At 39.9% G+C, this 24,942-nt stretch overlaps 1 pseudogene; it reads right to left on the bottom strand.

Annotated features, from left to right (window-relative positions):
- Nucleotides 1-9,603: 9,603 nt before the first annotated feature.
- On the bottom strand, nt 9,604-12,281 carry LOC146914540 (uncharacterized; annotated as a pseudogene).
- Between the last annotated feature and the right edge of the window lie 12,661 nt (nt 12,282-24,942).

Genomic DNA, 24,942 nt, shown 5'->3' with positions numbered 1-24,942 from the left:
CTTTTTAACAATCCTTTTTCGTTCTAATCACAAATCCGGGCTTAGTTTTTCAAGAAAATCAACGGTGAAGCGTAGATCTAAGTTTGAAGTTTGAGAAATTTTGAAAGAAAAAGTGACAAAAAAGATGGTAAAAAGCTTCTAAATCCTTACCTCACGTCGAATCCGGTTCGCAAGCGTTCCTCCCTCTCCGGTTAAGCTCCGACCGCGCGCCTCCTCCTCTTCTTGTGGTGGCCGAAATCGGCCTTGCACTTGTGGAGGGAGATGAGTCCGAAAATGATTTTTTCGGCGGTGAATAGTGATGAACAGTGACGTGAATAGTGATGAACAGTACCGAAAATTGCTATATATGGGTTTTTGGATGATTCTTTTGTGATAATATTGTTGATTTGATGATTTTTGTGGTTGTTGTGGTTAGTTAGAGTGGTGGTTTGGTGATGAATGTTCAAGAATGTTCTTGAATATTCATGAGATTTTGTGATTTTTGATTTGTTTTGATGGAGAGAGAAAAGATGAAAGTGTTTGTGATGATGTGTAAAAAAAATGAGTAGTGTTTTGACTTTGACTGATGACTGGGCTTTTATAGGTGATGTAGTGACTGCTGGACCAATAGGAAAATGACACGTGGACTGGACTTTGTAACAAACTTTTGTGGACAAATGAAAAATTGACATGTGGACTGGACTTGTAACAAACTTTGACCAACTTTGACCTGTAAAAATAACAAACTAAGAGGACCAAAATGCAAAATGACAAAAAGGACTAAAAATGTAATTAAAATAAAATTGGTAAAAAATGTAATTTGAAAACAACGTAAAGTGAAACGATTAAAAAAAAATGACAAAACGGACTAAAACGAACCAATTACTTAAATGAGGTACTTTCAAGTAACCTCTCTCTGCCGAAATTTCGTGTGAAAAGACCAAAATGCCCCTAGGGACTAAAACGACTTAAAATGATTCAGATGTAATTTAAAAATGGTTTTTTGGCATGGAATTTAAGCAGGAGCTTTATACGAACAAATTAAAAGACTCAGAGACAAATTTTAGAAATTAAACAGGGTTAATATGTGAAAAGACTAAAATGCCCCTAGGGGCTAAACTGACTCAAAATGACTTTAAATGCAATTCTTAAAATGGATTTTGACATGGAACTGAAATAAGGACTTATTCAAACCAGTGGAAAAGACTCAAACAATTTTTCAAAGATTGAAAGAAATTTTAACATAGGAAATGACTAAAATGCCCTTTTTCATGAATTTTGCAAATAATATTGAAATAAAATGCAGAGAAAAATGCAACTGATCAGAGACATATCAAATGACTTGAAATGCAAGAAAAGAAGAATTGAGCTAGTATTTTTAGGTCCAAAATTAGGGTATAACAACATGTAATAGCATTCAAGAACAACTATAAACAACAAGAAAAGTCTTAATAAAATTTTTAGGAATTTTTTAGAGGTTTTTTTTTTGATAAAGCAACGGTGTAAGCAGTAAACTGCAGTGTTAAAATAGCAAGAAAATACAAAAAACGCAAGTAGCATGCAGACAAGGCCCAGGCCCAAAGTCATACATGGATCTGGATTATCCATCAGCTATACAGCCATTGGATTGATCCAGGTCCACGTTTGACCTAGATCTAACGGACTACATCACGTGGCGCACCATAGAGCAAAACATACACACATCAACTTCACATCACATACGTACACGTGGCAACAGATAGATCAAACGGTCAGGAGGCTAGGGCGTATGGCAGTTACGGCGTACACGCACACATAGGGTCACAGGTGGATATATAAGCAAGAAACAAGAATAAACCATCACAAACTTCACTCGTTTCTCTCTCTAACATAAGTTAGAGAGAGAGACTCTGCAACAAACCTTTCTTCTCCGACGAGCTTGAGAGCGCCGGCGACGGTTTCCGGCGCCGACGAACTTTTTACTCCGATTCAAAATTTCTTTACATCTTTACAAAGCTCTTTCTCTCCTCTTTTCACTTTCGAGGCTAGATTTTAAAAAACAACTCTGAATCGGCGTAGATCTAAGCTCTAAGGTTCGGAGGTTTTTGTTTGTAAATCGAAAAACGTAAAGAGAAAGGATGACGTACCTCTTCTTGGGAACAGAGATTTTGAGAATGGAAAGCCTTGTGAAAAGATTTTCCACCGGTCAAATTGTTGGCCTCTTCGAATCCTTTCTTCTTCCCTTTCTTTGCGCCTTTATGTTGATGCTTTGATTCTGAGTTATTTTGCTCGATTCAGTGTTGGAATCGAATTCGAACTTGTGTTCTAGTGCTGGAATTGAATTCGAATTTTTGTGTTCTAGTGCTGGAATTGAATTCGAATTTTTTGTGATTTGGTGTTTTTTGTGGATTTGTGTGGAGGATTGATTGAATTAGTGACAAATTGTGATGAATTTGTTAAGATTGTGTGAGTTTTGGACGGTTAGGGTTATGGATGATGATGATTCTGTTATGAACATTCAAGGGTGTTCTTGAGTGTTCTTGAGATTTTTGGTATTTTGGTGGTGTTTGATCGAATGGATACAGAGAGAGAAAAGAGAACTTGTTTCTGATGAGTTGTCAAAAAATGAGTGGTATCTTTGACCATTGACTGTGACTGGACTTATATAGCTGATGCAGTGACTGCTGGACCAATGACTGGCTACCACATGACACTGGACTTGTAACAACTTTTTGGACCTATCTGCAAATGACTAAAAATAATGGACTAGACTGCAAAAATAAAAAGGACTGAAACGCAATTTTAGGACTTAAAATGAAAATTAAAATAAAATGAATTAAAATTGGTAACCGGAAAATAACGTAAAGTGAAACGATTAAAAATGACAAAACGGACTAAAACGAACCAATTACTTAAATGAGGTACTTTAAAGTAACCTCTCTCTGTCGAAATTTCGTGTGAAATGACCAAAATGCCCCTGGGGCTAAAATGACTCAAAACGACTCAGACGCTATTTTAAAATGGATTTTTTAACAGGAAATTAAAGCAAGCAAGAGCTTATACAAGCAAATCAAAAGTCTCAGAGACAATTTTTAGAATTTAAACAGGGTTTTAACACATGAAAAGACTAAAATGCCCCTAGGGGCTAAACTGACTCAAAATGACTTCAAATGCAATTTTTGAAAATGGATTTTGACACAGAATTGACTAAAATACCCTTTTATGTGAATTTTGCAAGTAATATTGAAATAAAATGCAGAGAAAGATGCAATTGATCAGAGACAAATCAAATGACTTGAAATGCAAGAAAAGAAGAATTGAGTTAGTATTTTTAGGTCCAAAATTAGGGTATAACAGCTGCCCCTATTTAAGTTTCTTTGTTCGGAGAGTCAAGAGACGAAGTCTTTGATTTGACGAGACGAAGATACTTAAATATTAACATTTGCACTGCTTTTGGACATAAAAATACGTTTTCAGATTTTCTAGAATATGAATGCCATGCAATACTTTGATTATGAATGCAAGACAAACAAACTGGAGTCTATGGAGCATGTCATGTCGCTGGGGATTCAGGTGGACATTGACAGGGTAGACAAACCAGGGGATAGAAAATAGGGTACACGTTGTTCTTTGGATCGAACTAGCCACTTGACCGAGGAATACAAAACAAGAGATGGGTACAAGCTGTTCTTGGGATCGAACTTGACACTTGACCGGAAACATAGACATATAGGCAGACGCAAGCTGTTCTTTGGATCGAACTTGACACTTGATTGAAGATACAAACAGATAGACAGGTACAAACTGTTCTTCGGATCGAACTGGCTGTTTGGTTGGAGATATAGACAAAAGGGTAGATACAAACTGTTCTTTGGATCGAACTTGCCGCTGGATCATCACCACATCATGTAAGTAGGTGCAAACTGTTCTTTGGATCGAACTTGTCATTTGAATGATAACAAAGCATAAGCTGGGTACAAACTGTTCTTTGGATCGAACTTGTCGTTTGTCCGGAAGTATAGGTATATAAGCAGGTACAAGCTGTTCTTTGGATCGAACTAGTCACTTGACCAATAACAAGATATGAATTGGAAATGGGATTTAGAAAGATACAAATTGAGAGTAAGTTGATATTGATTTGACTTGAAGATAGACATGACCATTTTTGTTGGCCCAAAAGCAAATTGAGAGAGGATTAACATTGACACAGACATTGAATTGAACGTTTGAGATTGAGAGAGAGATTGAGAATTGAGATTGATTAGAGACATAGAAATTGACATTGGATTGGAGAGTTGAAATTGACATTGAGATTGGATTTAAAATTGAGATTGAATTGAAATTGAGATTGAAATTGGATTGAAGGTTGAAATTGAATTGAATTTGACAGTTGAGATTGAAATTGTGATTGGATTGAAATTGGAGATTGCAATTGAATTTGACAGTTGAGATTGAAATTGTGATTGGATTGAAATTGGAGATTGCAATTGAATTTGACAGTTGAAATTTGGATTGAATTGAAATTGAATTGAGATTTGAAAGTTGAAATCGAATTGGATTGACAGTCGAAATTGGAAATGCAATATGTATGTATGGTATAACGAGATTATTAAATGTATGGGCGCATAAAATGCATGATTATGCATGTATGAATGCTTGAAATGCATGATTGGTTCGTAATTTGACAAGAAAGTTTCACAGAGATAGACAAAACATTGGAAGATTGGGCACATAGTGGCTCGTGCTGCAACATATTCACAGGGGAAAACCTCTTTGGAGAGACCGTCGTTGAGAGACGTATCGAAACCATGGCTGAGGGCAATAAAACTTGTAAAGGAGGGACCCTTGGAAAGTTCTTGGATACAGGTCGCCGTTGCTAGGCGTGTCAGTGCTGGGTAAACATTGGATGTTCACATCTGTGGTCAATGCTTTTCAATATTTCATTCCTTCATTTTTCATTTTTCAATCCCACTTTTGCCTGAACCGCCCTTTTGGGTTTTCGATTCACCGGGGAATAAGATTCTTTTCATTGCCCCATTTTTGCCTGAATTGCCTTCATAGGTTGTCAATCAGCGGGGTGCTCATTTTTGCCTAAGCCGCCCTTTCGGGTTTTCAACTTAGCGAGCTTTTTGATTTTTCATTCTGTTTTTTCATTCTTGCCATTGACCACAGATCATCCTGGGGAGTAACCTGCTTGTAACATGTATTGAAATAGACATTGACACTCATTTATTCATGCATGTTTCATTGAAGTGTACCCTATTGCTCAGGTTTGCTTTCAAAATAGACAGAAAAGATTTTTCAGTTTTCAAAAATGTTTGTTTCAAACATTGACATCATCAAGTAGAAAGGAAATATTTTGTATATAGCTTTGAAAATAGAAAGAAGAATAGAGTTCCAAACAAAAGCACAGGCTCAAATTGATGTAGAAGAGTGAAAGTCAGCCAAAGGCATAACTTTACGGATTTACAAAGCTTGGAAAATGGTAATTTTATTGGTTGGTGATACATTGAACACGATGACCGCTATATTTCATAGAAATTTTGAATTCACCAGTACAGAAGCTTCTGATGAAGACGATCATTGACAGTTGCGGATGCCCCAAGGGGTGATGGTGATTTGCCAGATATAGTTACTTGTCTTTTATTGACCTCATTTTTTCATGAACCGCCCTTCCGGGTTTTCGGCTCATCGAGGCACTCATTCTTGCCTGAGTTGCGTACAACCTCAGCGAGCTTTTTCATATTCATTTTTTTTTGTCCCTAACTTTTGCCTGGATCGCCCTTTCGGGTTTTCGATCCACCGGGAAGCGCATTTTTGCCTAGGCCGCCCTTTCGGGTTTTCGACCTACCACGCTGTTCTTTTCTTTTTAGACAAAGTATTTCTTGACTATATTGGCATTAACAGGATTTGGGAGTTCAACACCATCCATGTGTGTGAGAATCAAAGCACCACCAGAGAAAGCCTTCTTGACAACATAAGGACCTTCATAGTTAGGTGTCCACTTGCCCCTTGGGTCGGGTTGCTGGCCTATCCTTCTTTTCAATACAAGTTCGCCTTCCTTGAACTCTTGAGGTCGGACTTTCTTGTCAAAGGCATTCTTCATTCGCACTTGATACAACTGTCCATGAGCCATAGCATCCATACGTTTCTCTTCAATCAGATTCAACTGATCATACCGACTTTGACACCATTCAGCCTCAGTTAATTTTGCTTCCATGATCACTCGAAGAGATGGAATCTCCACTTCCAGAGGGAGAACTGCTTCCATACCATATACCAAAGAGAACGGAGTTGCCCCGGTTGAACTGCGCACTGTAGTACGGTAACCATGCAAGGCAAACGGTAGCATCTCATGCCAGTCTTTGTAAGTAGTGACCATCTTCTGAACAATCTTCTTGATATTCTTGTTAGCGGCCTCAACTGCACCGTTCATCAGAGGTCTATAAGGGGAAGAGTTGTGATGTTCAATATTGAATTCTTCACATAAAGCTTGCATCATGCTATTGTTCAGATTGGAGCCATTGTCAGTGATAATTTTGTTGGGAACACCATATCGACAGATGATGTTATTCTTGATAAACTTGACAACCACTTGCTTGGTCACATTTGCATAGGAAGAAGGTTCAACCCACTTGGTGAAATAGTCAATTGCCACTAGAATGAAACGATGTCCGTTGGAAGCTTTTGGTTCAATTCTTCCAATCATGTCAATGCCCCACATAGAGAAAGGCCATGGGGAAGAGATAACATTGAGGGCATGTGGAGGCACATGAATCTTATCAGCATAAATTTGACACTTGTGGCATCTCTTAGCATGTTTGTGGCAGTCACGCTCCATAGTTATCCAGTAATAGCCAGCTCTTAACAGTTTTCTTGACATAGTGTGACCCGAAGCATGGGTTCTAAAAGTACCGTCATGTACATCATGCATCAATTTCTCAGCTTCTTGTTTGTCAACACATCTCAACAAGACCATGTCATAGTTCCTTTTGTATAGGATTTCTCCGTCCAGAAGGAATTTACTAGCCCATCGTCTCAAAGTCTTTTTATCCCTGTTAGAAGCACCAGGTGGATATTCATGATTCTGCAAGAATTGTTTGATGTTATAATACCAAGGCTTTCCATTATTCACATCTTGATCAGCTTGATCTGGCATATTTTCAATAGTAAACACATGAGCGGGTCTATCAAGACGCTGCACTTTGATTACAGGTACATCATTCCAGTGATTGACACGAAACATGGAAGACAAAGTAGCGAGAGCGTCAGCCATTTGGTTTTCATCCCGAGGGATGTGGTGCAGCTCGACCTTGGTAAAGTATGTCAACAGACGTCTTGTATAGTCACGGTAAGGGATCAGCTTCTCATGATGAGTTTCCCATTCACCTTTTATTTGATTAATGACAAGTGCAGAATCTCCATAGATGTCAAGGTGCTTAATTCTCAGATCAATGGCTTCTTCAATGCCCAAGATGCATGCTTCATATTCAGCTATGTTGTTCGTGCATTCAAAAGTTATTCGAGCAGTGAAAGGAATGTGGTTCCCCTGCGGAGTTACGATGATGGCTCCAATTCCTTTACCATAAGCATTAACAGCACCATCAAACACCAATCCCCATTTGCTATTGGGGTCCGGCCCTTCATTGATCAGTGGTTCTTCACAGTCTTTTGCTTTCAGATACATGATCTCTTCATCAGGGAAATCAAACTTAATCGGCTGGTAATCATCAAGAGGTTGACAAGCAAGATGCTCAGCAAGGACACTTCCTTTGATTTCTTTCTGAGCTCTGTACACAATATCATATTTAGACAACAACATTTGCCAACGTGCAATCTTTCCAGTAACAGCAGGCTTTTCAAAGATGTACTTGATTGGATCCATTCGGGATATCAACCAAGTTGTATGATTTACCATATAATGACGCAGGCGTTTGGCAGCCCAAGCTAAAGCACAACAAGTCTTTTCAAGCATTGTATACCGAGTCTCACAATCGGTGAATTTCTTGCTCAGATAGTAGATAACATGTTCTTTCTTTCCAGTCTCGTCTTGTTGACCAAGAACACAACCCACTGAATCATCTAACACTGACAGATACATAGTCAAAGGCCTTCCTTCCACTGGCGGGACAAGGATAGGTGGCTCTAACAGGTATTCTTTAATGCTATCAAAAGCTTCCTGACATTCATCATTCCATACAACAGGCTGGTTCTTTCTAAGCAATTTGAAAATTGGACCACAGGTAGTGGTCATGTGAGATATGAATCTTGAAATATAATTCAGACGTCCGAGGAAACCTCTGACTTGCTTCTCAGTTTGAGGGGCCGGCATCTCTCTGATGGCTCGGACTTTGTCAGGATCAACTTCAATGCCTCTTTGGCTGACAATGAAGCCTAGCAACTTTCCAGACCTTACACCAAATGTGCATTTGTTAGGATTCAACCGCAGCTTGTACTTTCTCAATCTTTCAAACATCTTTTTCAAATACACAACATGCTGCTCCTCATCACTTGACTTCACAATCATGTCATCAACATATATTTCAATCTCTTTGTGAATCATATCATGAAACAGAGTTGTCATACCTCTTTGATAGGTGGCACCAACATTTATCAAGCCAAACGGCATCACTTTATAACAGAATGTTCCCCATGGAGTGATGAAGGATGTCTTTTCTCTATCTTCAGGTGACATTCGTATTTGGTTATAGCCAGAGAAACCATCCATAAAAGAGAACACTTTAGACTGAGCAGTACTGTCAACAAGCACATCAATATGAGGCAATGGGAAGTTATCCTTTGGACTGGCTTTATTCAAATCTCTGTAATCAACACACATTCGAACTTTCCCATCTTTCTTTGACACTGGTACAATGTTGGCAATCCATTCAGGATATTCAGCTGTCATGAGGAATCCCGCATCAATTTGCTTTTGCACCTCAACCTTGATCCTAAGAGCCATGTCTGGACGAGACCTTCTCAATTTCTGTTTGACAGGAGGACATTCAGGCCTTGTCGGTATCCGATGTTCCACAATCTTGGGATCTAGACCCGGCATATCTTCATAGGACCATGCAAAGACATCCGGATAATCATGGAGAAGCTGAGTGATCTTCTTTTTCACTTCTGGCTCGAGTGCAGTACCGATCTTGATCTCTCGCTTGTTCTCTTCAGTACCCAGGTTGATAAGCTCAATTTCTTCCTGGTGAGGCTGAATGGCTCTTCTTTCTTGCTCAAGCAGTCGAGTGATCTCATACGGTATCTCTTCATCGTCTTCCTCATCTTCAGCTTCATATACCGGGAATTCAAAATTTGGAGGAACCATAGGGTCACTGTGTTCAACGGGTTTATTGTGGTTCAATCTGCATAATATGATTGGGATGATTTTTAGAAAAAGTTTTTCATGCAGATTTTTGAAATTAATAAGAAAAATACAGATGTTTTGGTTTTTTCTGGCATTACCATTATTTCCAAGAAAAAGGCACAAAAAAGTAAAAAACAAAGAGTCGTGAGGAAGACGACAACTTTTTATTGATAACGGCAATGCCAAAACAAACATGCCCTTACAATGATATCACTTTCGCCTTGGGCAGAGCGAAAGGATTGTTATTTTGAAAACAAAGAAAACATGAGCAACAAGACACATTACATGGAAACATGCATGACTAAAGGAACATCAATGGCCTCCCAATTTCTCACAGTGCCTCCTGGTACAACAAATGTAGGCACATAACTACTTTCAGCAGCATCTTCAATAATAGCATTGATGAACCCAGCACTGTAGAAAGTTCCTGTTGAAACGCCTGAGGTCGGGGAGAAACCAAGGCCCTGTTTGCGCTTGTTTTCCAAAATCTGAATCACTTTGCCGCAGCCGGCAGCCTGCCCTTCTTGAATAGCCTTCTGGGCGTCTTTCAATGAAGCCATACTAGCACTAGCTCTCCGGGGTTCTGCACCCTCAACAGTCAAGCCTTGAAATGACGTCCCTTCAGCGGACCCTGCTTCAACACAAGAGAAAGATGACACTTGGCTAACCAGATATGCTTCTTCACTATGTACAATGACAATCTTACCATTCCTCACAAACTTGAGCTTTTGGTGCAGAGTAGAAGTGACTGCCCCGGCGTCGTGAATCCACGGTCTTCCGAGGAGACAACTGTAAGAGGCATTGATGTCCATGACCTGGAAAGTAATCTGAAATGTTTCGGGACCAATGGTAATTGGTAGATCTACCTCCCCAAGAATATCTTTGCGAGATCCGTCGAAAGCCTTAACCAGATAGCTACTTCCTCTCAGAGAAATTCCATGATGACTCAACTGTCTCAGTGTAGACTCAGGCATTACATTCAAGGATGATCCAGTGTCCACCAGTACATTGGATATCATGTCAGACTTGCAGTGCACTGAGATATGCAGAGCCAGGTTGTGGTGTTTCCCTGCTTCGGGGAGTTCATCGTCACCAAAGCCCAAGTTATTGCAAGCGGTAATGTTACCCACTATTCCATCGAACTGATCCACAGAGACTTCATGATCAACAAAGGCCTGTTCCAGTACTTTCATCAACACTTTCCTGTGAGCTTCTGAGCTCAAGAGCAGAGATAAAATGGATATTTTTGACGGAGTTTGCAGCAGCTGGTCAACAATTTTATAGTCGCTCTTTTTAATAAGCCTCAGAATTTCGTCCAGATTAGACTCTTCAATAGATTGGCCTGATGGGCCAGGGCTCTTGTCAACAGGAGGAGCAACTGGTGGAGTTATTGTGGCAATAGGTGTAACCACCTTCTTTTGAAACAAGGGTGGACGGACTTTCCCGCTTCTCAGAGCTGTAATTTCACTAGCAACATTATTAACTGTAGCTGGGGATACCAGAGGCACCTCCACTCCATTCTCAATCATGGTTGCATTGTACTTGTAAGGGATTGCTTTTGTAGAGGCATAAGATACTGGACCAGGTAACCTGATCACTAAAGGCTCAACATTCCTTGTCTGAGATGCAGTTTCAACAGGAGAATCATGAAATACTGGCACAATCACACATACATCACTGGCAATCAAGTGCTTGTCATCCATCAGGCTCTGTATATCATCTTGCACCACACAACAACCCATAGGATTTTGAAGACATTCTGAACAAGAAGCATGATCGTGATTGAACAAAGAAGCCTGACAAAGTTTGACATGTAGCGGTACCAAGGGAGTAACAACATTATGGACATCCAACATGGGATCCTCTTGAGGAACGGGGACTCTTTCGAAAGCCTCGATCATGTTAACAGCAGCATGGTTTGGAAGTGGATTGTCAAGAACATGAGGAACACTATTTTCAAAAGTCAACCGTCCTTTTTCTATCAGGTCTTTCACAATATACTTCAGAGCATAGCAACCCTCAACATCGTGGCCCTGAGCGCCCTGATGGAATTCACATGTGAGATCCTGTCGGAACCTGGGAGGCAAAGGATTAGGCGGAGGCTTGCCTGGTCTGGTGACACAGTGTCCCTTAGCAAGTAGAGTTGGGAGCAGCTCTGCATACTGCATAGGTATTGGTGGGAAAGAAGTCTTGGGTCGGGGCCCCTGTTGTTGCTGCTGCTGCTGCTGAGCAGGAGGCTGGTGTTGTACTTGCTGGGCAATGGCATTAACGGGCACTGGTGGTTGACCCGATGGCAGAGGATATTGCTGGTAGAATGGTGGGAAAAAAGGATGTTGAGAGTACTGCATGTATTGATAGGGCAAGGGTAACTGAGTAGCATTAGTAGGTGTAGACTGATTACCGGATACCATCCCTACTTCAGATTCTTTCCTCTTATGGTGGCCATTACCGTACTTCTTCGGTGCACCGGCTCAAGATTCACCCTTTTCAAGAACAATGATACCCTCTCTGACAGCCTCCTCTAGACGAGTTCCCATAGTAACCATGTCGGAGAAGTTGTTTGGAGCAGAGACTATCATTCTTTCCTTATATTCCTTCTTCAGAGTCTTCAGGAATGTCTGTGTTAATTCTTCCTCATCAAGTCGAGGAGAAACACGGGCAGCTGCCCCTCTCCACCTCTGAGCATATTCACGGAAAGTTTCATCTGACCTCTGAGACAAAGACTTAAGAGAGTCCCTATTTGGCTTCAAGCGGGTATTGAACTCATAATGACTTTCAAAAGCAGCAGCAAGTTCCTCAAAAGTATGGATATTGTCTTTGCTCAAATCAGTGTACCAATCTGCCGCATCTTCTGCTAGGCTGTCTTGGAAGCAGTGTATCATCAGTGCATCATTATCTGCATGATTGGCCATCTTCCGGACGTACCGAATAACATGGCTATGGGGACAGGAAGATCCATTGTATTTGTCAAAATCTGGCACTTTGAACTTCTTAGGAATCTCAAACCGGGATACCAAGCATAGATCACGAGCCTTAGCAGAGACATTGTTTCCACGGCTAGCCTTGACCTCACGAAGTTCTCCAGCCAACTCTCTTAACTATCTCTTCATAGCTTCCATTACAGGGTCTTCTCCACGCGGAGTATCGACATCAATCACCTGTTGCACAGTGTGTACAATAGGGTCGGTAACAACAGTGGTCACTTGAGGCATAGAGGTGGATACGGGGATCTGTCCTTGACCAGCAAAACCAGAGACACCCGCAGCAGTATTAGGAGAGTAGAAAGCTGAGTGCCCATAAGGACGTCCATTGGGCATAACAAAACGAGCATCAGAAGCCACAGTAGACAGTGGGATAGAGGGAATCCCTTCGGTAGAAACTGGAACAGATGTGGCTGGTTGTTCTTGTGCAGCCATCATAGTGGACATAACGTCATGAGCCTTAGCCAAGTCTTCTTTCATAGCAGCCAATTCGGCAGGGAGCTGAGCATTTTCTTCTTCAAAGTTAGCCATGATTCTTCTCTTGTAAAATCTTGTTTGATGAACTCTATCTGGTTGGTAAACTTTGCGAGCACGAGCCACTTTTCGGACTGCGGCGGACAAAACCAGGAGGCAATGAGCACGAGAGAAGTTTTTTGTGACCAATGAATGCATATGATGCATGAAATGTGTTAATGCATATGCAAAAAGACTTTTTTTTGTGTTATCGAAGGGTTTTAGACAAATTAGAAACTTGTAAACATTACTAAACAGCAATCAACATAAACGGGAAACAAACAACCAACATATAGTTTTACAGGACAATTCCCTTTGAAATGTTAAGCCAAAGGATAGACTTTGAAATGTAAAACAACATAAACAAATAGAAATAACAATAGGAAATGGAGATCCTCAAGCATAGGAAGTGGAAGTATCATCCTCAGACTCGGACTCATAGCTGCAGTATCGTGCATAGAAGTCACGGGCACCCCTAGCCCTCTTAGAGTCTCTCATAAGCAACCTATCTTTCTCTTCAATCTCCTTCCTAGCTTTAGCTAACTCTTTCTTCAGTGTCAAGACCTCATGAGTCTTCTGCTCATCCTTTCCATCCAAAGTCATAATCAAGTTCTCAGCCTCATAGTATCTAGTCTTCCACTGATGCTTCTCCCGACTCTCCATAGCTAGATGCTCCTGATACATGTCCTGGGTAGGTGGGAGTAGAGGCAAAGGCATGGTAGGAATAGATGCAGACACATATCTCATAGCGGGGTAAGGCATGCCAATCTCCTCGGCTTGGTTTATCACCCACTGTGTATAGGCCTCATGAGCAACACCGGACCTTACACCCATATGCTTCCCCTCTTTCTTCCGAAGCTTGGACCAAGCTTCCATGAAATCCTCTCTAATTCCTGTGGGAGCATTGGAATAGTGGAAGAAGTAGGGAGCTGTAGCAAGATTGATGGGCTTTTCTTTCATCGGGAAACCAAATTGTCGCAAGGCGAGCTCTGGGTTATAGTTGATTCCACCCCGGGTACCAAGAAGAGGTACATTAAGAAACTTCCCACCACCAAAGATAATTTCCTTGACTCTAGAAGCTGGAGTGAGTCAAACCACTTCATTAGGGGTGAGAGCCATAATCCTCTGTGAAATAGACCAATTCTCCAGATTGTCGTGGAAAGACTCCGGAAGGTGCGAAATAAACCACCTATAGAGGAGAGGCACACAGCAAAGAATGTATCCACGGCCCTTGCCGGATCGATCGTGAATAGCATGGTATGTGTCAGCTAGCAAGGTAAGAACCGGATTCTTGGAGTGGAAGATCATAATAGCATTCATGTCCACGAAGTCATCAAGATTTGGAAAGAGAATAAGCCCATAGATGAGGAGTGCAAGAATAGCCTCGAGAGTGTCTTGACAAGTGGTCTTGAGGTTTGCTTTCTCAAGTAGATACTTCAAAGTGAACCCTCGGATGCGAGCCTTAGTGACAAGATTCTTGGAAACATCGGAGGTTGTAAGATGGAGATCCTTAGTAATAACCAAAGAAGTAGGAGGATGCTCAAGTCCCGCGAAGGGTACCCCCTTAGCAATAGATAGACCCATCAAGCAAGAATAAGCCTCTAAAGTAGGCACCAACTGAAAGTCCGAAAAAGTAAAGCACCGATACTCCCGATCATAGAATTGCACTAGAGTGTGCACAAGCTTCTCATCCACATTAGTCTGGAGAATAGTAAGTAAAGCCCCATAACGATGTCGGAAACCAGCCGGATCCTCGATCTTGAGTGCCAAATCTCTCAAACTAGCCAAATCCACTTCCTTAAACTTGTAGGACTTAGTCTTTCCCATTCCTACAATGTTTACAAATTCAATTTGTCTAAGCCCTTCAATAACAATGCATGGAAAAAGGTTTATGCATGTATGCATGTATGTATGATTATGTTCAAGTTCGGAGAAAACATGGTGGGTTGAAGTTCAAAGTCAAGGAGTCACGGGCGGACACGGTGTCCGGTGAATCTAGGGCTTTAGGATATAGTAACCGGGTTCTAAAAAGGGTCCCAAGTTGCAACCTCTCCGACGTATATCACGGTGTCACGAGACAACACTCACTCCATGATTATACGTAAGAAGGTCTAACTTGAGTGTAGTATCGCGTGACGACTAAAACTCGAGACAACACTCGGTTTAGCATCCGCACTACGTCCTAGAAAATGGCCATGGATGGGTTTGGTTATCTACGGTTCATAGCGTCATAGAACAATTAGAAGTAAAGTGCCTAAACGCGACAACACGCGCCGACAACATCACCCCCAAAATGCCTCAGCTATGTGGGATTGATCGCATAATCCAAAACACGAGGCAACCCCCGGAATGAATTGTCGATTATATCCCCCCTAAATCCTAAGTTCACTCAGCCCGGGTGTAGGACTTTTGATATTCTCACCCCACACTTTTGCAAAAATTTTAAACATTTATTCACATAAGGAAGCAGGTGAAAGAAACAAGTAAAAAGAGCGCAAGCGTGGAAATAAAGACTAGGCGTAACTCTCGAATCTCCCCAGTGAAGTCGCCAGCTGTTTTATCTTGGTTTTCGGGTGTCGAACATTGATTACGTTTGAACCTTTTTAACCGGTGATATCTTATTTTTTCTTGGGAAGGGAAAAAGTAAGCAAAACCCTTGAGAATCGAGGTCCGGGAGTTGTTTTCGCTACGGGAAGGTGTTAGGCACCCATAACGACTATAGTATCCTATAGGAACCGTCTTTACTTTCTACGCGCGCGCTTTATTTTTAAATGCTATTTGAAAAAATGATATTTACACCTAAGAGTTTTTCTAAGTGAAGAATTGGAGGGAGAAGAAAGTGTTTGAATTTTTATTTTACTTGAATTGAAGGAATTTTGTTCCTTGCCTACGTACCCGTTTAAGGGATCAAATCCACCGTAGTTCTCTCTCAAAAGATGTTTTTGTTTTTGTTGGTTGATTTTAGGTTTGAAAATGGGATTTTGAAGAATGGGAAAAGAGGCCTTAAGGGCATAAGATTGGAAAAAAGTGAGGTGGAATTAGTTATTTTGCAAAAGAAAGTCAAAGTATGATTAAAATTCATTAAGTTTTTATTTAAGAAAAGAAAAGGAAAATTCAATGGGATTTTGATCCCAAGGTTTATTAAGAAAAATATTTGAGTGATGTTGTTCATATTTTTTTGGAAAATGATTTTTTCTAAGTGTAAAGCCTAGGCATTCATCTAAACATACAATCCTAAACATACATCTAAACATGCATATCCTAGCCATATACCTAAAGTGATGTGTGTGCATGTGTCGGTGCTTGTGTCGGTGTACATCATTAGAGTCCATTGTCCTTTACATCATTGGCCTAGATACATGCTATGGTCTTGCAAGGAATTAAAAAACATAAGAAAAATATTACAAAATCCCTAGGTATTTACATTCTAAGCCTTTGTACAAATTAATTTGCAAGAAAAATAGAGATGAATATGAGATGAGAGGAGCTTATGGGATGCATGAAATATGAAAGGAAATGGTTAGTAGGATAAGGCATAATAGCATGAAAATTATAAACAAAAGGAACATTAAGCAAAGTGGCCAAAAAACTAAAAAAAAATGACTAAACTCTTAGCAAAATATGCCTAAAATTTATCATGGTAACAAGACAAGTGTATGACTTACAACCCTCACACCATGACACATTTCTAAAGGTGTTTCATTATATTCAATAATATGAGGATTGTGAGGATACAACCAAGTCAAGAATCATGATAGGTCTTAGACATATCTTAGCATTTTATTCACATACAAACACTCATATGACTTGTAAAACAAGTGAACTCATACCATATATTCACATGCAGTAACAAACATTCCAAAACAGCAAGAAAACCATTATAAATTCTCACTTCACAAATCACATTCATGGATCATGATTAGGGATCAAGAACATGTACCTTTCACAAATTTTTAATGCAAAAACATAACAAAATAACAAGACACACATCACATTATTTTTTACCAGTTTTTAATATGCAAAAATCATCACAAAAACACTACAAAATTATCAAGAAATGTATATGAAAATTTTTAGTAATTTTCACAAGGTTTTAACAAAAATAGAAACACATTAAACTAACAAGAAACAAAATATTTTCACATATTTCTCAAGCTAGAATTAACATGTAATAGCATTCAAGAACAACTATAAACAACAAGAAAAGTCTTAATAAAATTTTTAGGAATTTTTTAGAGGTTTTTTTTTTGGTAAAGCAACGGTGTAAGAAGTAAACTGCAGTGTTAAAATAGCAAGAAAATACAAAAAACGCAAGTAGCATGCAGACAAGGCCCACGCCCAAAGTCATACATGGATCTGGATTATCCATCAGCTATACAGCCATTGGATTGATCCAGGTCCACGTTTGACCTAGATCTAACGGACTACATCACGTGGCGCACCATAGAGCAAAACAGACACACAGCAACTTCACATCACATACGTACACGTGGCAACAGACAGATCAAACGGTCAGGAGGCTAGGGCGTATGGCAGTTACGGCGTACACGCACACATAGGGTCACAGGTGGATATATAAGCAAGAAACAAGAATAAACCATCACAAACTTCACTCGTTTCTCTCTCTAACATAAGTTAGAGAGAGAGACTCTGCAACAAACATTTCTTCTCCGACGAGCTTGAGAGCGCCGGCGACGGTTTCCGGTGACGGTTTCCGGCGCCGGCGAACTTTTTACTCCGATTCAAAATTTCTTTACATCTTTACAAAGCTCTTTCTCTCCTCTTTTCACTTTCGAGGCTAGATTTTAAAAAACAACTCTGAATCGGCGTAGATCTAAGCTCTAAGGTTCGGAGGTTTTTGTTTGTAAATCGAAAAACGTAAAGAGAAAGGATGACGTACCTCTTCTTGGGAACGAAGATTTTGAGAACGGAAAGCCTTGTGAAAAGATTTTCCACCGGTCAAATTGTTGGCCTCTTCGAATCCTTTCTTCTTCCCTTTCTTTGCGCCTTTATGTTGATGCTTTGATTCTGAGTTATTTTGCTCGATTCGGTGTTGGAATCGAATTCGAACTTGTGTTCTAGTGCTGGAATTGAATTCGAATTTTTGTGTTCTAGTGCTGGAATTGAATTCGAATTTTTTGTGATTTGGTGTTTTTTGTGGATTTGTGTGGAGGATTGATTGAATTAGTGACAAATTGTGATGAATTTGTCAAGATTGTGTGAGTTTTGGACGGTTAGGGTTATGGATGATGATGATTCTGTTATGAACATTCAAGGGTGTTCTTGAGTGTTCTTGAGATTTTTGGTATTTTGGTGGTGTTTGATCGAATGGATACAGAGAGAGAAAAGAGAACTTGTTTCTGATGAGTTGTCAAAAAATGAATGGTATCTTTGACCATTGACTGTGACTGGACTTATATAGCTGATGCAGTGACTGCTGGACCAATGACTGGCTGCCACATGGCACTGGACTTGTAACAACTTTTTGGACCTATCTGCAAATGACTAAAAATAATGGACTAGACTGCAAAAATAAAAAGGACTGAAACGCAATTTTAGGAATTTTAGGACTTAAAATGAAAATTAAAATAAAATGAATTAAAATTGGTAACCGGAAAATAACGTAAAGTGAAACGATTAAAAATGACAAAACGGACTAAAACGAACCAATTACTTAAATGAGGTACTTTAAAGTAACCTCTCTCTGCCGAAATTTCGTGTGAAATGACCAAAATGCCCCTGGGGCTAAAATGACTCAAAATGACTCAGACGCTATTTTAAAATGGATTTTTTAACAGGAAATTAAAGCAAGAGCTTATACAAGCAAATCAAAAGTCTCAGAGACAATTTTTAGAATTTAAACAGGGTTTTAACACATGAAAAGACTAAAATGCCCCTAGGGGCTAAACTGACTCAAAATGACTTCAAATGCAATTTTTGAAAATGGATTTTGACACAGAATTGAAATAAGACATATTCAAACTATTTGAAAGGACTCAAACAAATTTTTAAAAGACTGAAAGAAATTTTAACATAGGAAATGACTAAAATACCCTTTTATGTGAATTTTGCAAGTAATATTGAAATAAAATGCAGAGAAAGATGCAATTGATCAGAGACAAATCAAATGACTTGAAATGCAAGAAAAGAAGAATTGAGTTAGTATTTTTAGGTCTAAAATTAGGGTATAACACCCTCAGATGGGCCACCCTCATCATCAGAAAAGTGGTACTGAGCTGCCCTTTATTCTCTCTTCTCCCATGTAGCAATGGCAGTGTCAGTGATGGTGCCCTCAATGTCTTCATCAAAGGGTCCAGAAATGGTCACTCCATTGTCCTTTAGCAAGCCCATGATAAGTCCCGGATAGAACAAAGCAACCTTCTTTGCACCGGTAGCACACTTTATAGCCACCTGCTTCAACTCATTAGCTATGATCCGAGCAATGTCGACCTGTACTCCTTTCACGATACACCAAATAAGTGGGATAACAGCCTTTGGGACATCAAAAGTGTGGGCTCTGGGTAAGGCATTATGGACAAGAAACTGAAAAACTAAACATGCTTTTGCGGTCATCTCTTTGGTTAGTGCATGTCTAATCTCTCCGTTGTTTTTCTTCACAAAGTACCTACCTTTCTGCATAATATCCCTCTCTATCTGATCATACTTCCAGCTTCCTTGAGCATTTCTCTTAGCATAAGTACACAAGGTAGGCATGGTTGGATCATGTGATGGTTCAAGGGCTAAGGCATTGTCGAGGAAAGCATTAATTGAATCCCTATCGAAAGGGATTTGCTTCCCTCTCACATGGGAAGTCCAGGAAAAAGTATCCTCAATGGTGGTTGGTGAAGCATCAGGTACATCATTGCAATAAAATTCCCTCACCAGGTCAGTGTTAATCTCAGTTGCAGGATAGAGGAGTTTATCCCATTTGCGCTTGATCAGCATGCGCAACATATGTATGTTTGGGCCAACGGGGTTGATATCAAAGGTCTTCTCATGCCAGGTCGTATATTGTGCCATCTTTTTGAACCTGGCAGAGTGAGCGGGTGTGGGAAAAAGGTTAGGGATACTGGGTGCAGCAGATGTTGAAGCACCTTTGCCTCTAGGACGTTTGGTTCCGGTGATTTTTTCTTGGTTTTTAGGTGCCATCTGCAAAATAACCAGGAAATACCAAATATTGTATAGAAAAAATTAGCACACAATGGAATTGGACATTTAAAAGATATCAAAAATTTCGAAAATCTAGGCAAGTTTTGAAGAAACACGCTATTAGCGTGATCTGCGCTATTAGCGTAATTTTCTGGAAAATAACGCTATTAGCGTATATTGCGCTATTGGCGTAGTTCTTCGTTCTGAAATTTTTTTAGATTTTCAAAATCTTTGTTCCTGCAATTTCACAGCAAAATCCAGCGTTTTTCAACCCTAGTTTCACCCTATGTCCCAATTAACACAAAAGAATCATGAAAAGGAACCAAAAACACAACTTTTGTTCATAATCATTCAAAACCCTTATTTTTCAAACAATTTTCAAAATGAGTCAAAATCCAAAAGTGAATTGTTATGACTTACAAGTTGTGATTCTAGTTAATTTTCATCATTACTATTCCATACAGATCAGTCTCTAATGATAGATCTCTGGCAAGTGCACCAAATACTATCGAAGTAGTAAAAATATCGATCCCACGAGGACTGTTTTTAATCTCAATAATTCAACTACTTTGTATTTTAGGATGTATAAAGGTTATTTTGATTTGCCACTAGGCAGTAGATTGGTTGATTTCATAAAAGTAATTGCTAAAAATAAATTGGTTTTCAAGAATAAGAGAGAGATGAGTTTAGGTCTATCGAATCATCTGTGTTCCCCTAATTGTTATGTTGCACCTATTCGTATGAATGATCTTCTAATCCCACGATAGTTAACAAAATAGTCCTAATCAATCCCTTGAGTTAGGACCCTCTTCTTAAACTACAGCCCCTAATCCCTTAGGTGGTCTAATAATCTTTGAAGGTTTAAAGCACGTTAACCTAATATCACTAATAAACGATTATCCATTCCTAGACTAACCATGTTTATTAGAACAATTCAATAGGTCTAAGTAGAAAGCTATGGTCAGTAGTCATTCATTCTCACAAAATCATATTTATATTTGATCAGGATATAAAAAGCATTAAGAACAATTGAATTGAATAAAGACTAGAATATCATTCACAATAAATAGAGTTTCACAACATAATATCTCAATTAGGGTTACAACGAATCATCTCAGACCTAACCTCTAATGGATTTAGCTACTCATAATAGTGTTTACAAATAACATAATCATTAGAGGTAATAAAACATACACAAAGTGGTTGGAAGATGAAGAAATCGTCCTCCTGGTCTTCCTTGCAGTTGCAAAATCGCACTTGGCTCTCTAGAATTCGTAACCCTTGTTTTTGGAATAGACTTCAGCATAAATAGGCACAGAAAATTGCCCAAATCGTGTCACGTTTTAAGTGAATCGTGACACGTTTTTACCTTCTGGAGCAAGAAACTGAATTAGGGCTTCACCAAATCGTGTCACGTTTTACCAATCGTGACACGTTTTCATAATGTCGAACCAAACCTTTCTAAAGCTCTTAAATCGTGTCACGTTTATGATAAATCGTGACACGTTTTCTTTCTTTGTATTTTCTTCAGTTTTTCTGCTCTTTTGCTGCATAAGTCTCCTTGTGAACTCCATTTTTGTGCTAAAATACATATAAAATTACGTAATGACAAGATGTCATCACAACCCCAAACTTAAACCATTCCTTGTCCTCAAGGAATTTACTTGCAAAGCTGACAATTGACAGTGAAATAACAATTACCTATTCAAGCAGTAGTACCCAAAAGTTCAACACCTTACTAGCTAATGATGAGCTAGTTTGACTTGTATGCATCCACCAATTCACAACTCCACGCAAATATTTGAAATAAGGTTCTACCAGTCGACATGCAGGTCTACATATTACCATACGCTTGAAAAGTTTCTCAACATCAATCAAAGTCAATATCATTACACACTTTGAGGTCTTTAAGGGTTATAACGGGGCTTAGGTGAAGGTGGGATAATATTTGGATAAGTAGGCTACACAAAATTCTGAGTTAGGCATTCCTACGGAAGTTAAGCACAAAATTCAATCCAACACATTCATTCAGCTAATAGAACCACAGTTGCAAAGGTACTAAAGAATATTTATAACTTTTAGGGACAATCGAGTTTGAAGTTACTCGTATGTTTCAAAGATTGGTCCCTTTTTCATCATTCATTTCATTTTTTTTTTCATACACCAATTTTTGAATGTATTTTTGCATTTTGCATGACAATTCTTTTTCTTTTTGTTCTCTTATTCTCTAGTACCCCCACCCCAAACTTAATTGGTTGCAAATTCCAATAGCAACCCCAAACTTAATCTTTAGCAACATTCTACAATGCCTTAACTCAGAAAATACATTAAGGGACAAACCCTAAAAGTCTCTAGGCTTGTAATGTAGTTTGTCACCGAACAAAAAGTTCTAATCCTACCGGCTCAAATTGGCTAAGAAAAGGATAAATTTAACAATTAAAATCAGGGTAGGCTTCAAAAGGCTCACAGGACCAAGCACTTTTGCCTCAGTGTGTAATTTACAAAGACCAATCAATAATAGAGAAACAATGCAAGTTCTAGAAATGTAGTTGCATGGAAAACTAATCTAAATATAAGTAAATTGAAAAACAAAATATGGCAATGAACCTTATGGCTGAGATTTCTGGGAGTATGTGACTACCTAGCAACGCCGTACACTTCGCCTTTGAAAACCAAGTCACTCCTCCTTTTGAACTTTTGGAATACCACTTGAACAACTATTTGTTATCAAACTGTAAAAAGTCAACTAAACAAACAAATTCATCAATAATAAACAAGTGCAGGAATAATTACATAAACGGGGAGTAAAACCGAGTTAAACTTAATTAAAAGCAATTAAAATTGTTCGAACATAAAATTAAAGTTACATAACCAAAGTGCTGAAACAAAAACAGAAAAATACAAAATAATGGGCCATCAGTAGCCCACTCAATCATGCATCTGGTCCTCTGGAATCCAAGTATTGGGGTCCTCCTCTGCATAGGTATCCTCCCCAAAGTGCTGCCTAGACTGAGCTCCACCAGCAGCGAAGTCAGCTCGGATCTCCTGCTCTCTATCCTGAGCTCGACCTCTGGTGACATCAAAGTAGTGGTCCATAGCCTCCTCGGACCCATCAAAGCGCTCGAAAGACCCAGTCATCTTCCTCCTGTTGAGGCAGACCGCCTCAGTGAACTCCTGACCAAATCTCGGACGGTTCCAATACTCCTGATCTGACACCTCATTCATCCAGTTGGCATGGCCGAACATGTAGTCCAGCATCATAGGATGAATGGGTGCATAGGTACCCTGCTGACTGCTCCCCTCTCCAGCAAAAGTCTGACTCTGAGGTGGTGGCTGTGGCTGTCGTGGTGGTGGCGGCTGTGGCTGCCCTGCTGCTGCCTCGGCACCCATGATAGTCTGCATGCGGTCATGATAATCCTTGACAAAGCCATCCATGTAAGTGTCGGTGATGGGCTTCATCATTGCTGCACTCAAATCATTAGCAAACAAATCGCACTCCTCCTCCTCACAAAGCCAATTGATAAGGCTCAAATGAGGGAGTGCTTTCTTGGTACCTGAAGCAAACATATAGATATTGTCGGCAATTAACTCACCAACATTGATGGGTGCACCATCAAGAATAGCAGACAGCGTCAACAAGCGGGGCAGCGGAATCTCTGAAGTACAAGAGGTGCCCTCAATAGTTTGCACCACAAAAGATGCCCACGCCTTTGCATGGGGCTTGAAGTCAGCCCTCAACAGCATATGTGACCCTCCATGCCACTTAGCACCTTCAACACAAATCTGCAATAGCAACTCCTCCCACCTTTCATCATCCCAATTCTTGCACTCCTCCATCCTCCTCTTCACATCACAAATCTCCGGTGGCACAATCTCCAGCAACTTATTAATCCTCTCCGGGCTATAGTCTATCTCCTTCCCCCTCACATAGGACACATACTTCCTCCCCATATACCTAGCATTGGAATAGAATTCTATCCCAATCGTTTTGTTGGCCTGTTCAAATATCATACTCACAAGGGACACCCACCCTCTCTCAGTGATCACTTGATGGAATTCGGGGTTGGAGATGAGTTTGGTGAAATCAAAACCTCTCTCCGGGATCACCCTATAGCCTCGGATGTCCTTGAAACGGTCACGGGCAGCAGTATTATAAAACCGGTGGTTGATGGACGGTGGGGGTGCGGTGTTAGGGCTAGGTTTGACAGGTTGTTTGCGTTTGGGGGCGATTTTGGCCTTTTTGGCTGGTTGGGCTGTGGCTTGGGACTTGCCTTTGTTGCGGGTCTCAACCATGGTTAGGGTTAGGGTTTGGAGAAAAATGGATATTAGGGTTAGGGTTGGAGTGGAGAGGATTGAGATGTTGGATTTGGTTTGTATGTGGGTGAAGATGAAGGTTAATGGTGATGGTTTGATGATTGGAAGATGAAAAGATGAAGATTTGTGGTAGAAAAGGGTTAGAAAATCGTAGGTTAGGGTTCTGGGAAAATTTTGGCAGAGTTTAGCTACTTTTGGAAGTGAATGGAATGAAAATCGTGTTGGGTATATTTATAGACTGGGAAAATCGTGTCACGTTTGGCCAAAAACGTGTCACGATTAGGTTTTGTAACGGTTAAATTTTTGAAACTGCTAAAATCGTGTCACGTTTGGGCTAAACGTGTCACGATTTCTCTTTTTGAAAATTTTTCTTGCCCAGAAATCGTGTCACATTTTGGCCAACGTGTCACGATTTCTCAATGTCGAAATGCACCAGTTAGAGACTTAGAAAAAATTTTAGGTGCCAAAAATCGTGTCACGATTTCAGCATCGTGACACGTTTTTGGAAATGTCGAATGGCACCATTTTTAACTTAGAAAAATTTCTGAGAGGAGCTTCAGAGGGAGGGCAAATCGTGTCACGTTTTGCCCAAAACGTGTCACGATTTGCACAGTATAACAAAAAAATTTCTTTCTTCTGTCTGTTTCAGCTAAAATCTTTTTG

This window comes from Medicago sativa, chromosome 6, assembly GCF_051527215.1.
Source record: "Medicago sativa cultivar Bolivia chromosome 6, Bolivia_mono, whole genome shotgun sequence".
Lineage (NCBI taxonomy): Eukaryota > Viridiplantae > Streptophyta > Magnoliopsida > Fabales > Fabaceae > Medicago > Medicago sativa.
The sequence above is the reverse complement of the archived record's forward strand: the minus strand, read 5'-3'. Positions and strand labels throughout refer to the sequence as shown.